We start from the raw sequence: 16336 nt of genomic DNA, 5'->3' as shown, positions 1-16336 counted from the left end.
AGTGTAGCAGTTTTACATATCTTCCCTGTTACTCGTAGCTCACTAATGATTGTAGTACAAGACTTTTACGTCCATGAGCTGTATTATTGTATAATAAACATGTCTGGACAGAGCAAGTACAGATAACAAATAGACAGATAGAATAGGAATATAGAAAGTTAACCTTGGGTAACATTTCAAACGATTTTCCCATTCAAGAAGGACAAAAGGACATCAATACTATGACGACACGTATCTCATTTTCCATTGGACCAGGCCGGGTCGAGACTGGCACAGAATACAGGTCTATCCGAGGCGGGCGGGCTGGGCAGTCTTTGGGCTTGGGTTTCCACGACTCTGATATGAATGTCACAATTATCTAGAGAGCCGAATACATCGCTAGAAGCACGTTCCAAACAGTGCGTGCGTTGGCTCAGTGGATGCCTGTGGCTGTAGCCGAGCGGTTTGAAGCGTTAGGCTGACAATCATTAGGTGAAACCCATTGGCGGTTCGAATCCGTTTGAAGATCAAGGGTTGAATTGTAACTGTCCTCGCTGTATTTGTATTCGTGTCCCTGTCAAGTCTAGTAGTCCTGAAAAGTGGTGAAAGTAGAAAATAACTTAGGAAGTTCCTTCTTTTAAATAAGTGGCAAGCTGTTGGATACCAATTGTAAGGTTATGAGTTCGATTCACATCTGGGTCTTTATAAAATAATAAAAATAATTACATTAAAATACATCAGTTGTATATATATATAACATAATCATTGCAGAACATAGTAATTATTATGGTAAATATATAACATCTGATATAAGTGTTCACAGTAGGTCGGTATTATATATGAGAATGTAAAATACAAATTAAGAAAATAATACCATCGCAAGAAATAGGTTATATAGTGTATTTGTTTGCAGCTTTTTGACATATATAGGCTACTTCTCAACATTCATATTACAGTATGCCATTTATGTTCTTGAAAAATTATCCGAAGCATAAAAAGATGGTAAAAACAGAAAATCCAAAGTTGGACGTTCGCAAGAAATTCATGAGCACCAAAGGTCACGTGAGCAGACTGGAATTGTCCTTATGAAGCATGCCACAGCAGAGGGTCTTTACACAAATTTTCAATTCAATACCTGATATATATATATATATATATATATATATATATATATATATATATATATATATGTGTGTGTGTGTGTGGGTGTGTTTATATGTATGTGTGTGTGCGTCAACATAATTCTGATGTGTCTAAAGCAATTTTAACCATACTTCTTACAATATGGAAAAGAGTACTGTCGGCATACATATCAAAAATGTTACAAAAGGAATCGATATTATTATCGAATCCATAGTTCGTGGTCATAGGTAAATAGTTCTATTTTAAATCCAAGTCCAACTAAGCTCCCATTAGCACCCAGAGTGGTTACGTAGCAACATAAAAATATTGAAATCAACCGATATTACATTCGAATCCTAATTTTTCAGCGTCGCAAACTGTGCCGCATTTCCCATTAGTCCAACTAGGCTCGTGCCTAGAGAGCAACATCTTTGAAGAGCGAAATGTTTAAGAATTAAATAATATTTTCATTTTCTCGTATGAAAAAGTTAAAAAATCAAGAGGAAATATACTATTTCATAAACAATCTTCTTTTACTATTCTAATATGTTTAATGAAACCGTAAGAAATCTAAAAATAATTCAGAACATATTTCGCACTTGTTATTTTTTGTTACGTAGTTGTAGCTGTAAAATTTACTGAGTGGTATTTAACTGTAATGAATTCACTAATTAAGCACTAATTGTTTTATTTTAAGGTTAGGAATCAAGGGTCGGAGAAATATGTAGTAATTGGGAGCGGCGAGAGCAAAAGTAGGGACGCAGAGGTTCTAAATGCAGCACTGGTAGCTAAATTAATTGGTAGAAATTTTAATGCCATTTAAGACCAAATTTAGTCCTAGTGGTGTCAGCATCCGTTTGCTCTCCTAGGAGGAATGAAAGGAGCTGACATCAAAATTATAAAAAAGACCGATATTAGTGTCAAATCCATAATTTTGGGGTCGCTTAGATAAAGAGTTGCAATCCAGGAATCTTGTAAGTACCCATTAGGACCCTGAAGGAGTGTCTGAAAAATGACATGTAGAAGTAATTGAAAATGACCAATGTTATTATACAACCCATATCTTTCGGGGTCCCTAAGTTCATTGGGAACAATTCTAATTACCTTTAAGTTCATCATCCAATTGGTGTAAGGTTCCCTAGCACATCTAACAAGGAGAGTCGAAGGTAGTAACATATCCAATGAATCAAAACCACTGTTATTAGTGTAGAGTTCATAGTTTCGTTATAACAGAGATCAATAGCAAAACTTCTGAACGAACATGTCAGCTGGATTTTGAATTTACAAGGGCAGGATCGAAGGCATTGCTCGCACAGTTCTATGTATTTTAATGTTTCTGTATAAATGAATATTCCAGCTTATTTCTGGAATGTCTGGGAGAAGCTTTACCAAACTTTGGGTACATATTACTTTCAATCTAAGAAGAAAATATTGTTATTATATGAAGTTATGCAACTTGGGAGGTGTGACATGTAAACATAATGTAAAACGACTTATCTTAGTATTTTATCCATAATTTTCTCCGTCGTTGAGATGGATAGTGCTGTCCTCAATGGAGGTGACATTCAAATTCATCCCCATCTTCACAGGATGATGGCCTGGGAGAGCTAAAAGTAAAATCTAAAAAAAATACTTACATATTTGTGGAATTCTTAGTTTTCTGGGTTGAGAAAGCGATTCTAATAATTTTGGAGCGTAGTTTGTACCCACTTCAAGATGTTTTTTTTTTTTTTTTACATCGTATCAATTTCTCACCGTGAGAAGAAATGACCATTTCAACTATTACATTAAGCCAACCTTCGCGATCGATGAACAATTGTGTGGATGTATGTTTCGTCTTTTAAATGAAATAAGACGTTAAAATCAAAGATGGACTGGGTCAATGGGTCGGTTGGTAAGTGGGTGAAATGGGTCAAGATTTGTGAGTGGGTCACTGGATCGTGGGTTAAAAGGACGTGACCTACTGCAAAAAGCCACTGACTGTGATTCACACTGAACCACCGACCCATTCTGTTCAGTAGATTGTAGACCCAACATTGAACATTGGTGAGCTTGTCTACGTTTTTCTTTCAAGATCTCCATTTTTCTTGTTTTTAATGAAAATGTTCAGGTACTCTTGGATTTTGATATTTGGAATTGTAAGAGTGGCAATAGCAATAGGAGGTCGATTTTGAGATGCATCCTGTGAGCTTTTAAAGGAGCTAACTTCTGGAAAAACATATTTTTGAATCACCTGTAATATATGAATTATTATATAAAAATTGAAAGTAAGGCGTGCTATATACCACAAGATCAATCCTAGGAAATATCTTAGGATTCATCTTCGGAAAAATGTTATGACATATCTTGTAGGAAGTCCTATCCTTTTTGTGTCATATACGTGACGAGTTTTCCTGTCTGGCCGAATAACGTTTATCAACATTGTGAAATAGTTATATTTAATAAAAGTGCAAAATTGAAGAATTACTATGCTAAAAATACTGCACATCCCACTGATATTAATAACAGGCGTTATATTGTTAAATTGGATACCTCTATAAAAGAACATAAATGTCAGAAGGGAACTGGTAAACTTTTGGTGTACCACTTGTTAGAAGATTTACAAATAAAATTTAATACTTTGCATGAAAAGATATATTTAAAAGGATCAAATTTCTGCAAACAACATAATTAAATACAAAGTAATACAGCTGTATTTTATGTTTACAATTGTAGGGTTACAAGTGTAAAATTATTATAAATGTTTTAACGACGGATAAAATAGGTGAGACATAATCTTTAGCAGAAAGGTCCCAGCTAGTTTTTCTAAGAAATGTTACAATTTCGGTAGTTTCGGTATTTACGTTAGTTTGGTTTAGGCTGGTTCAGGTTAGTTACGGTTATGGTACGTTAGATTATATTAGTATATGGCTCCAGCTAATTTTCAAAAAGTGATAGAATTTCGCTTACTTCTATTAATATTAGGTTAGTTTAAGTTAGTTAATTTCATTATTTTAGATTTGGTTAGGTCTAAGTACTTGCATCTGCTACTTCTCCTGTAAATTTTGTATGTTTTGCCTACTTTTGGACCCCTTCTGCGAAAAATTTAACAAAGTGAATGCATATGAAAGATGACCGGTAAACTATTTTCCACCGCCTGTTTATTTCTGTATAGTTTACATAAGCTGTAGTTTATGTTTACAAGTGGAGCGATACCACCACGATACCATGACAATTGCTATTCAAACTCGTATCATTGCTGAAAACCCACTCGTCTTCATTACATTAACTGACGCGCCGGCTTCCTTCGCTCGCACCCCCTGACTGACGCTCGGGTCTCGGCCTCGCCATGCCTTGACTGTTAGATATCATTCCTACTTTTCAGAGGCCAACTAGCACAACTTGGTTTGCGTTTTTTGTAGTATGTTTTTTATGCTATATATCCGGACCCCGTACTTGAACGCAAATCGTAAAAGAATTGTAGCTTTTGATGGTTTTCTATGTATTTTATTTATGCTATGTGAATAATTTTCATGTCGATTAACGTAAATCATTTAGGAAGCAGTGATAAATTATAATTTTTCAACAATTATTTCGAGTGGTACACCTAAAGGTAACATGTACGATCAGACGACACCTCATCAGTTGTGTTTTCACTTGTTTTGTTTTCACTTTTTCTCACCTGATGTCGCTTAAATCGATATCTTACGAAATTTCTTTCCGAAATAGAGCGTGCTCTAAACAAGAGAAATCTCATAAGATCGTTCAGAACACAGGAAATTACATGCGATCTGATGCCATACACGTTGAGATTTTGACTCTAGGACAAATCGTAAGAGATTTCCTTGGATCTATCCTATAGTGTATAGCTCGCCTAACTATCTCTGCGTGATCATCACGGTCTAATTGCAAAGTCAAATAAAATGACGTTTGGTATGAAATCAGGCCCTAATCCCAACTGGGAAGTTATCATACGCGTATAACTTTCATTATAATATATATCCTTTGCGTGGAGTAGGGGTCCGAATTTTTGCGAAAAATTGAGTATCTCAAAAGCCGTTCATGTTAGCTGAAATTCAGTATAACTCTTTATTTAAAATAAATAGAACGTCCTGGCATTTTTAAATATTTTCTTTTATGAGCGGGGGGCATTTTCTATATATGGAAAATTGGTAGTGGGTTGGTTTGTAAAAATAATCGAAAACGATTGATATTAGTTGAGAAAAAAATTAAGAAATGAAAACTACAGTTCTTCGCATTTTATACCCACTGCTTTCTGTTATAATAATTGCTGAAGCTGGTTTTTAATATATGGAGCATTCAGATCATAAGGCAATCAAGCCTTAAAGTTATGAGAAAAATGGCCATAAAATTTGCATTCCAAGCTTAATTACAAGAGCATTTTTAAATTAATACGGCATGCTTAATTATATGGAAAACTATTTTATGTTGATCTACTTGATCTTGATTTGAGACTCAAATTTCATCCTTTTTTCTACCGAAATGTATCTGTAAGCCAATAAAGAAATAATTATATATGATAAATTTAAATTTATCTTAATTCGGAAAGATGAGAAATATTTTACCAATGTATATCGCAAACGTCAGATCCACTGGTGTTGTAACAGAGCGATGCTTGAGCGATTGACGGTAGGAATTCAAACTCCGATAAGCGATAATTTCAAAGTCTTGTTTCATTACAAGTGTAACCTCTTTAGTGAAAGGAGAGGAAGACATGCTCATGATTCAGAGTTAATGACGATGGGTTTTGGTGGATCGGAGTTGGTCACAATGGTTCATCGTTGGTGGTGGGTCAGAGTGGGTGAATGGGTTATTTGGGTGATGGATGATTGTGGATCATTGCGAGTCGTGGATCAAATTTTCATTGACCCACACCATTTCTCGTTACAATTGTACCCAAGAGAAGAGGCACCGAATTATTCTCAAATTTTGCACATAGATAGTACCCCACCAGAAAGCAGTGCATCTGAAGCAGTTCACGGTACCACCTCCTAGAACTCGAGATATAGGGGGTTTGTCTATTTGGCTAATAAGACCGTAATGATTTATCCTACCGCAAGCAAGCTTTATATCATCGTTTCCCTGAGGAAGTCAGAATTACACGTGGCTAATAATCGTAACGTTGATTGTTCGCTCCTATCCCGGGGTATTTGTTGTAGTGTTTTTTTTTTCTGATTCACCTAAACATAAGAGATGGAATATAGAATAAATATAAATATAAGAGCACGCATATAGGAGATTTAACGTATTTTGGGGATGTAGATTTGTCGTTCGTTGGCGTTCCGTCGTGTCTCTGCCGCTGGTGTTATAATTTTCAAAACTGAAGTGGAGCAATCGCAGATCGTCGCTGCGGGGCTGTCAATTTTTGACGAGAGATCGTTAGTTGTCCATCGGTGATCCACCGACGCGTTGGCACCCCTAAAAATCTCATTCGGTGAAACAGATATGAAAATCAGAAAACACGTATTTAGTATTTTCAAAGGTACCCCGTGTCGAGGTAAAAACATATGCCAGAGGGCCCCCTGGATGGTCCCAGGATGGGTCCTACTTAAAATTTGAACATGGCAAGGGGAATTTAGTAAATGATTTGAAAGTTTTGCTAGAAGAACGAATATTTTAAGAGTCTCGAGTCTCTATGCTAAACTTGAGCAAAATAGCGAGTCTTCAACTTGGTAATAAATTCATTGAAAATTCCGTGGCCACCTCTAGAAATGTGAAACTTTTAAACCGATATCAGAAGATGTAAACACTTGTCTTATCATTGCAAAGTATAATGCGCCAACGTAGAACAAAAAGTATAATAACTTGAGAGTTCTGCGGTGATCGTGACAGTGTAAACATCTCTAATAGTGAGGTACCAAAGAGGAAGTGTTTAGAGTGAAGAATTTTCATCTTATACCATTTACACTCATCATATTAGATCATGAAAACATTTACTCACAATTACAATTAACTTACACGTATTCATATAATTTATTTTTCACTTTATTCAATATTTTCACCCCGGTCATCTGGGTAACTGGCCCTCTTCTTCCCGTTGGAACTCCATCCCGAATTTGACAATCTCTTACCTTATTATGACATTTCTATTTTTACTCGGATTTCACTAATTGTTTTTTTCATATACCTTATCTCAACTAACGAATAATTTAACTTACGAACAATTTATACTTATATACACTTAATACTACATGTTACAGGCAATACGACTAGTAAGTCGGCCAAAAAAATGAAAATGTCGGCTTCTGCCATTTGCACAATTAATTACAAATAATACAAACTTTACAAACAAATTATTCAAGTCACAGCAATGTTCTTTTTAACATTTATGGTACATGCTGGTTATTACCCGGTGCCCTTTTTTTCTAAAACTCTTTTTATAGTGAAGAAGACAAGACAAGACAAAAAAGTATAATGCACCAACGTTCCTTCCATTTCTGTATTCTACCATTAAGTTCATAATTCACAATTACTTTGTCCTTTAGACTATAGACACAACCATGGAACGCAGAATTTAATATTAATGATGTAATAAACCCACAATGGAGCACTTCTTGTTTTACCTTGGTGCATTATACTTTTGAAATTGTAAAACAAGTGTTTACCTCTTCTGATATCAATTTCACAGTTTAACATTTCTAGAGGTGGTCACGGAGTTTTTAATGAAGGATTTGTTACCATCTTGAAGGCTCGCTCTTTTGCACAAGTTTAGCAGAAAGACTCGAGTCTATTACCATCTCTTTTAATTTTGGCAATACTTTTAAATGGTATACTACTTGATTCCCCTTGCCATCTTCAACTTTTGAGTTGCACCCCTTCTGGGGACATTGGCGCAATCCTTTTACCTCGGTACGGGGTACCTTTGAAATTATAAAATACGTGTTTTCCAGTTTTGACATCTGTTTCATCGTTTCAGACTTTTAGGGCTTGCTTCATGGATACCATGCTTCTTTATTCTCTTAGTTTTCAGATACAAGCACCAGTGCCGTAAGCGTCAGTGGTCCACCGATACGCAACTGACGACATTTCGCCAAAAGTTGGTGATGCCGCAGCTACGATACGTGGTGCCCCACTTTTGTTTTGAAAATTATACCACTAGCGGCAGAGACTCGACGAAACGCCAAATAACCACAACATTACTACCCCAAAATATTTTAAATCGTCTATATACCTGATTCGTTTATATTCAGGTGAGTGTAAAAAATAGGGATGGCCAGAACCGGTTTGAACGGATCCGGTTCTAGAAGATAAGGTTCTGGAAACGGGTTTTCGGATCCAAGTCTGGAATCGGTTCTGAAAACCGGATCTGCGAGAAGCAGTTCCTCGTGGAACCGGTTCCGCCGGAACTGGAACTTTCTGACCATCCCTAGTAAGAACATTAGAAAATAAAGCAAGTCCCACGAGTTGGGCGCGAACATTGGACATTAAGTTTACTAGCCGCGTATTTTTCTGACTTCGCCACGGAAAGTATGAAGAAAATCTCGCTTGTAGAAGAATAAATTTTTGAGGTCTTCATTTAGCCAATCAAACAAATCCCTCTATGTTGAGTTCTGTGAGATGGTACTGTGAACCGTTTTGAGATTTATTTCTTTCTGGTGGGGTACTATCTATGTGCAAAATTTGAGAAAATCGCCGACGAGCACCTTCGGAGCCTCCCCTCTTTAGTACAATGTTAAACAGAGATGTCGTGGATCAATAAAACCTTGATCCACAACATACTGACCCACCACATATCGTGACCCACGACCCACCGTCACCCACAATGACTCGCCACCCAACGTAACCATTCACCCAACATAACCCACACTGACCCACCACCAACTATAAACTACTCTGAACCATTGTGAACAACTCTGACCCACTAAAATACATCGTCATTAACTTTGATTCGTGATCAACGCCATCCTTTCTACAATGCGAATATGCTAGTATTTTATTTCTAAGAACTTTATTTAGTATCTTGTTTCTAGGACATGATATTTTTTCTATTTTGTTTTTTTTGTAGGGTAGTATTTATTTCTTTTGGGTTTATTTGAGTACGAGGAACGTTACCTCGATTTCGGTATGATAAATTAATATATCTTGCTTGAAAGTGTTTTTTGCCTTTATCTCTTAATTATCTTTTATTTTTAGGAGGTATAAAGCTTCTTTTTATTTCTCTTTTAATTTAAGTGTATTGAATTGAGAATAAGTTCTTAGAGCTTTGCTCTGTTGTATGTTTTCAAAACATATGCTTATCCTCAGCCAAAGAACTAAGTCTTATTTAGTAAGAAATCTCATAAAGAGGAGAGGTAAGGCACAAATAGGAAATAAGCGAAATAAATAACTGTGAGAATTTGGCCTGTTAAGATATAAGGATCTTCTACTGGGCGGGCTCCAATTCAAGTTAAAAGGATTACTGTGCTTACTATAATTCAGAATATGATTTGATTAATAGGATAGAATTGTAAGCCTCGTATTTTTCTGGTATGGAAGAATGGTATAATTATTAAAATGAGGATTGATATTACTAAAGCAATAACTCCTCCAAGTTTATTAGGAATGGAGCGAAGAATAGCGTAAGCAAATAAGAAGTACCATTCTGGTTGAATATGTACTGGTGTGACTAGAGGATTGGCGGGGGTGAAGTTTTCAGGATCTCCAAGTATATAGGGATTTCAGAGGGTGGGTAATATTAAAGCTGTTATTATAGTTAGAAAGCCAATAGTGTCCTTAGTTGAAAAATAAGGGTGAAAGGGAATTTTATCTTGATTTCTATTAAGGGTTATTAGATCCTGTTTGATGAAGGAATAGAAGATGTACTATTGATATAGCGGCTACAATGAAGGGTAAGAGAAAATGGAAAGCAAAGAATCGATTTAAAGTAGCATTATCTACGGCGAAGCCTCCCCAAATTCATTGTACTAGCATTGTCCCTAGGTAAGGGATAGCTGATAGTAGATTTGTAATGACTGTAGCACCTAAGAAAGATATTTGACCTCAAGGCAGTACGTAGCCTACAAAGGCAGTTGCTATTACTAAAAGTAGAATAGCAACCCCTACTCTTAAAGTATGAAGATAAAGATAAGAGCCATAATATATTCCTCTGCCGACATGTAAGTAAAGACAAATGAAGAAAAATGATGCTCCATTGGCATGTAAAGTGCGTAAAAGCCAGCCAAAATTTACATCTCGACAGATGTGAATTACTCTATTGAAGGCTAATTCAATACTTGATACATAATGTATAGCTAGGAATAGACCTGTGGCAATTTGAATAATTCAACACAAGCCGAGAAGAGAGCCAAAATTTCATCAGTACGAGATGTTAATAGGAGCTGGAAGGCGTTGTTAGCAATTTTAAAAAGGGGGTGATGTAAGCGAATTGGTGTTGACATATGATTTAGAGGGCCGAAGGGGACTTGATATAATGAAGTAATTTTTACCACTGCAATTAATGTAATAAATAGGTATGTTGCTAATATAATAGTATTCATTAGGATTGATGTTATATAAAACTTTATACCAGGAATTTCTTGGTAATTAGTTGTATAGTGATGCGGATCAGGCAATGAAATTATATTTGGTAGTAGAAGGGGGTCGATAATTATTATAGCAATTAGGAGCAATGGAACTAGGAAAATTAGTAGGAAAAGATTAGGTGTTAAGGTAAATATTTCATTTGATGCTAGTCTTGTGACATAAATAAATAGAACTAATATGCCCCCCAGAAAAACTAAGAAGAGAATGTAAGAAAATCAAGGAGATTCTTTTATAGTTGAGATAGTTAAGCAGGTAGTAATAGTGTTGACAATGAGTATTAGTCCTATTGATAGGGGGTGAGAGATTTGAATTAGAATAAATCTTAAAACTACTAAAATTATAAGTAATATTCAGGTTATTTTAATTTCAAGAGGTAGTTTATAAAAATATTAGTTTTGGGGACTAAAGATAAGTTTATACTTTCTCTTGATGCTTTTAGAATTTTTATTCATTAATGGTTTACAAGACCAACGTTTTAATTAAACTATAAAAGCTTATGAAAATATTATTTATTTTGTTTTCTTGTTTTCTAGTTATTTTAGGAATAGCTTGTTTTGTTATTCAACGTAAGCATTTATTAATAGTCTTATTAAGACTTGAGTTTATCGTGTTGATAAGTTTTTTACTTTTGTCTTATTTTTTGGGTAACTTATATGTTGAAAATTATTTTTCTTTATTATTTTTAACTTTTAGTGTTTGTGAAGGTAGTCTAGGTTTATCAATTTTAGTATCTATTGTTCGAACCCATGGAGGTGATTATTTAAATTCTTTAGTTGTATTACGATGCTAAAATATTTAATGTTTATGTTGTTTTTAATACCTTTGGGCTTTAATTTTAAATTATGGTGAGTTGTTCAGTTTTGTCTTATTAGAATTTGTTTTTTATTTATAATAAGAAATAGTATGGGACTAGTTCCTTGGGAGGTGGGGTATTACCTGTGAAGAGATAGCTTGAGATATTCATTGATTCTATTAAGTATTTGAATTGTTATTCTTATAATTATGGCTAGAGAGGGGGTGTTAAGAAGTTCATTTTATAGTACGAGTTTTATTAGTTTAGTTTTATTATTACTTGTGTTACTCTATTTGAGATTTTCTTCCTCTAGATTATTTATGTTTTATTATTTTTTTTTTGAAGGCTCATTAATTCCTACATTATTTTTAATTTTGGGTTGAGGTTATCAGCCCGAACGAGTGCAGGCAGGCATATACTTGTTGTTTTATACCTTATTTGCTTCACTGCCACTTTTGATTGGTATTTTTTATTTAGAGTATGTTAAGGGTAGTTTATTAATAATTAATATGAGAAGTGTAATAGGTTTGGGAATTACATATTATATATGGTATTTTGCTTTAGTTGTTGCTTTTTTAATTAAAATACCTATATTTCTAGTTCATCTTTGATTACCTAAGGCACATGTTGAGGCACCCGTAAGTGGTTCAATAATTTTGGCGAGAGTTTTATTGAAGTTACGAGGGTATGGATTATTGCGTATTCTATATTTTATAGAAAATGTAGCTGTCAGTATAAATTTAATTTGGTTTGGTATTAGAGTTGTAGGTATTTGATCGGTTAGATCGGTTAGTGTGCCTACGACAAGTTGATGTAAAGTCTTTAATTGCTTATTCTTCTGTTGCTCATATAGGGTTAGTGTTAATAGGATTATTAACAATGGGATTATGAGGATTTAGAGGTGCTCTTACACTAATAATTGCCCATGGTCTATGTTCTTCGGGTTTATTTTGTCTTGCAAATATTTCTTATGAGCGTTTAGGGAGTCGAAGACTGTTAATTAATCGGGGAATATTATCTTTTATGCCGAGCCTAGGGCTTTGATGATTTTTATTAAGAATTGCTAATATGGCGGCACCACCAACATTAAATTTATTAGGAGAAATTAGTCTATTAAATAGAATTGTTGGTTGATCTTGATTGAGTATGTTAGGATTGGCCTTACTATCTTTTTTTAGAGCCGCTTATAGACTGCATTTATATTCATATACTCAACACGGAATGCCTTATTCTAATTTATATTCTTGTTGAGGAGGAAGTGTACAAGAGTATTTATTATTGATGTTACACTGATTACCTTTAAATTTATTGATCTTTTTTGCAGGGCCGAGATTTCTATGGCTATAGATGCTTGAGTAGTTTAGAATAAAATTTTAGTTTGTGGAACTAAAGAAGGTTTATTGCCCTTAGGCCATGGTTTGACCTTTCTCAATTTGTGTGACTAGTTTTACTCTTTTAAGTAGAATGAGTGTTTTTTTACTTCTTATAGGTTTGAACTTTTTAATTATTAGATATAGTGTATTTATTGAGTGAGAAGTTATTTCTTTTAATAGAAATAAAATCGTTATGACACTTCTATTTGACTGAATGTCATTTATATTTATAATATTTGTACTTTATATTTCTAGAATGGTAATTTATTACAGTGGGCAGTATATAGGATCTGAACGATATCTTAATCGATTTATTATACTTGTATTAATATTTGTTCTTCCAATAGTTTTATTAATTATTTCCCCTAATTTAATTAGAATTCTCCTTGGATGGGATGGATTGGGCTTAGTTTCATATTGTTTAGTTATTTATTATGAAAATGTACGATCTTATAATGCTGGCATGTTAACCGCGCTTTCTAATCGTATTGGAGATGTAGCAATTTTATTAGCTATTGCTTGAATACTAAATTATGGAAGTTGAAATTATGTTTTTTATTTGCATAGAGTTTTAAATAATAATGAAATAGTAATTATCTCTAGTTTAATTATTTTGGCTGCAATAACAAAGAGTGCACAAATTCCTTTTTCTGCGTGGTTACCGGCGGCAATAGCCGCTCCTACACCAGTATCAGCATTAGTACATTCTTCTACGCTTGTGACTGCTGGGGTTTACTTGTTAATTCGGTTTAGAGACGTTTTATTAAGTGTTTATGCCGGCGATGTATTACTTTTACTATCAGGATTGACAATATTTATAGCTGGCATTGGTGCTAATTATGAATATGATTTGAAGAAGATTATTGCTTTATCTACTCTAAGTCAGCTTGGTCTCATAATAATAGTTTTATCCATGGGATTTCCTGTATTAGCTTTTTTTCATCTATTGACACATGCTTTATTTAAGGCATTACTTTTTTTATGTGCAGGAGCGATTATTCATGGTGTAGGAGATACACAAGATATCCGTAGAATAGGAGCACTTGTAAGTCAGATGCCCCTTACTTTATCTTGTTTAAATGTAGCTAACTTGGCTTTATGTGGAATACCATTTTTAGCTGGCTTTTATTCTAAGGACTTAATTTTGGAAATTTCTTCTTTGTCTTTAATTAATGTAGTCAGCTTTTTCTTATTATTTTTTCTACCGGCTTAACTGTATGTTATTCAGTACGTTTAAGATTTTATTTGACAGGTAAGGGCTTTGGGGGCACTAATATTCATTCTATTAGTGATAATGAAGGTTGGACTATGTGTAAGGGAATATTAGGATTAGTAGTGATAGCAATTTTAGGAGGTGCAACATTGAGTTGATTAATTTTTCCTTCTGTTAACTGTGTTGTTTTACCTTTATATTTAAAAATAGGTGCATTACTTGTAAGTGTTGTAGGTTTGTGAGTTGGTATCTTACTATCAAGTTATTCTATTGGACAGCCTTTAATGTGTATGAAGTTTTATTTTAACTCTACAATAATAGGAAGCATATGATTTTTACCTTACCTATCAACAAATTATATTATTAAATTCCCTTTATACATAGGGGGAGTGTACTATAATAATATTGATCAAGGATGGAGAGAGTGTCTAGGTGCTCAAGGCATATATAGTAGTTTTAAGGGCGGTTCAATATTAATTCAACAATCACAAGACAATTTATTTAAAATGTATTTATTAATTTTTTTATTTTTTACAATTTTCCTTTGTTTCTTTATATTTATATATTTAGGTAGCTTATATTGAAAGCATAGTATTGAAGATACTAAGAAGAATTATATTCTCTAAATAATACTCCCTGAGAGTACTCTCTTTTTTACCTCGAAAAGGTAATGTAATATTTATACTAAGGGGGTTATGTTATTTATATTAAGAGATGTTAACGGTCTAACCCGCTAAAGATAAAAGTTAGCAGCTTCTTCTTGATTAATTTCACATCTCCTTAGTTGGGGTAGAGAATAAACCCAATGATAACATTAACAGTGAAATGCCTCTTTTTGGCTTCAACTAACAAGTAGGGGCCAAGGACCAAAGGCTCAGGTCGAAACTGAGTGCAATCGTTTGCTTCCTACTTATGAGATAAGTTGATAGCAACACCTTTTGGATGCAAACCAAATATTATAGTTAACTATTATCCCGTTCATTAGTCAGCTCATGTTAAGGACCCTTGATTTCATTCGTGGTAAAGGCCTATTAGGAGGATTACTAGGAATACTAGTCTAACTAGAGATCAGGATAGTGTATTGGTGTTGTTAATAGTAATTGTTATTGGTAATAGAAGGGCGATTTCTACGTCGAAGATAAGAAAAATTACGGCAATGAGGAAGAATCGTAGGGAGAAAGGGATTCGGGCTGAAGATTTGGGGTCAAATCCGCACTCAAAGGGGGAGTTTTTTTCTCGATCATTAATAACTTTCTTAGAAAGAAGAGTTGAAATGGTTATAACGATTAAGCAAATAATAATAGTTAGTAAGCCGGTTGTTAAGACTGTATTAATTGCCTATTTCATTTAATGATCTTTTTGATTGGAAGTCAAATATACTATATATATTAAATAGGCTTAACCTCCTCATCAATAAATAGAGATGTAAAGGAATAATCATACTACATCCACAAAATGTCAATATCAAGCAGCGGCTTCAAATCCAAAGTGGTGAGTAGGAGAGAAATGTGATAAAAGGTGACGTAATAAGCAAGTGGCTAGGAATGTGGAACCAATAATAACGTGGAGACCATGGAAGCCTGTTGCTATGAAAAATGTTGAGCCGTAAACAGCATCTGCGATGGTGAATGGCGCTTCATAATATTCGTATGCTTGTAGAGCAGTAAAATATAGGCCTAGGAGGATTGTAAGTAGTAGCCCTTGTGTGGCTTGGGTGTGGTTGCCCTCTATTAGTCTGTGATGAGCTCATGTTACGGTAACTCCTGAGGCCAGTAGAATTGCAGTATTAAGAAGGGGAATGTGTATTGGGTTAAATGGTACAATGCCTGCTGGAGGTCAGAAAGATCCAATTTCTACTGTTGGTGCTAATCTACTATGGAAGAAGGCTCAGAAGAATGAGACGAAAAAGAATACTTCAGAAATAATAAATAAAATTATGCCTCACCAAAGACCTAATGTAGCTTGCATAGTGTGTAATCCTTGATATGTTCCTTCTCGAGTTACATCTCGTCATCATTGAATTATAGTTAGTAGTGTGATTAGTATGCCTAGGAAAAATAGAGAGGGGTCATATTGATGTAATCATTTAGTAAGTCCTGTAGTTGTAATTAAGGCGCCTAAGGCCCCAGTAAGCGGCCAAGGGCTTTGATCAACAAGGTGGTAAGGATGATTTTGTGGTGCTGACATAAGTAACTTCTCTTGAGTATAGTGTAACTAGAACTGCAAATACATATGATTGAATTACTGCGACGGCAGATTCTAATATTAGGAGGGCAATTTGTCCAATTATTAGTAGGGAGAGTATGGAGAGAGATAAAGAAGGGCCTGTATTAC

General features: G+C 34.5%; 2 pseudogenes; both read left to right on the top strand.

Annotated features, from left to right (window-relative positions):
• The first annotated feature begins 11406 nt into the window (after nt 1-11406).
• On the top strand, nt 11407-12763 carry LOC145683308 (NADH-ubiquinone oxidoreductase chain 4 pseudogene; annotated as a pseudogene).
• A 117-nt stretch (nt 12764-12880) lies between these two features.
• LOC145683583 (NADH-ubiquinone oxidoreductase chain 5 pseudogene) lies at nt 12881-15986 on the top strand (annotated as a pseudogene).
• The last annotated feature ends 350 nt before the right edge of the window (nt 15987-16336 follow it).

Source organism: Thermobia domestica, chromosome 4 (assembly GCF_964235325.1).
Source record: "Thermobia domestica chromosome 4, izTheDome1.hap1.1, whole genome shotgun sequence".
Classification (NCBI taxonomy): Eukaryota; Metazoa; Arthropoda; class Insecta; order Zygentoma; family Lepismatidae; genus Thermobia; species Thermobia domestica.
This window is presented reverse-complemented; position numbering and strand designations above follow the sequence as displayed.